Source organism: Orycteropus afer, unplaced genomic scaffold (genome assembly GCF_000298275.1).
Source record: "Orycteropus afer afer isolate SDZICR_OR568_19922 unplaced genomic scaffold, OryAfe1.0 scaffold00256, whole genome shotgun sequence".
Taxonomy (NCBI): Eukaryota; Metazoa; Chordata; class Mammalia; order Tubulidentata; family Orycteropodidae; genus Orycteropus; species Orycteropus afer.
This window is the reverse complement of record NW_006921843.1, coordinates 4066795-4067742: the sequence shown is the minus strand read 5'-3', so window position 1 is coordinate 4067742 and position 948 is coordinate 4066795.

Below are 948 nucleotides of genomic sequence, written 5' to 3'. Positions count from 1 at the left end.
AAAAAAAAAAAAATTTAATTTTTAAAAAATTATCTAGTTTCTCTTCCACTGCCTGTGCATTTTGGGTTATGCTTGATAGTCTATTTATGCCATAAATTAGGGCCCCTGGCTTTGCCTCTATTTTATCTTTGATGAGCTTTATGGTTTGGCGTTTTACATTTAAGTCTTTGATCCAATTTGAGTTCATTTTTCTGTGTGGGGTGAGGTATGGGCCTTGTTTCATTTTTCTGCAGGTGGGTAGCCAATTTTGTCAGCACCATTTGTTGCAGAGGCTATCTCGCCCCCATTTGATGGGTTTTGGCCCTTTGTCAAAGATCAGCTGTCCTTTTTAGATTCTGTTCCATTGGTCTATTTATCTTTTTGGTTTGTAGCAGGTTTTGAGATCTGGTAGTATGAGACCTCCTACTTTGTTTTTCTTCTTCAGCAGTGATTTCCTTATCTGAGGTCTCTTTCCTTTCCATATGAAGTTAGTGATTGTTTTCTCCATGTCCGTAAAGAATGTTGATGGAATCTGGATCGGGATTGCATTGAATGTATAGATTGCTTTGATAGTATTGACATTTTTGACTAGGACATGGCATGTTCTTCCATTTATGTCGATCTCTTGTAGTTTCTTGTAGTAGTGTTTTGTAGTTTTATTTGTAAAGGTCTTTTGTGTACCTGGTAACATTTATTCCTAAGTATTTTATCTTTTTGGTAGCTATTGTAAATGCTATTATTTTCCTTATTTCCTTTCAGAAGTCTTTTTGTTGAAGTAGAAGAATCTAGGTGATTTTTCTATGTTGATCTTGTATCCTGGCACTTTGCTGAACCTATCTATTAGTTCCAGTAATTTTTTGGTAAGTGTCTTGGGTTTTCTGTGTACAGGATCATGTCATTTGTGAATAGATATAGCTTTGCTTCTTCTTTGTTAATATGGATGCCCTTTATTTCTCTTTCTTTCCTTAT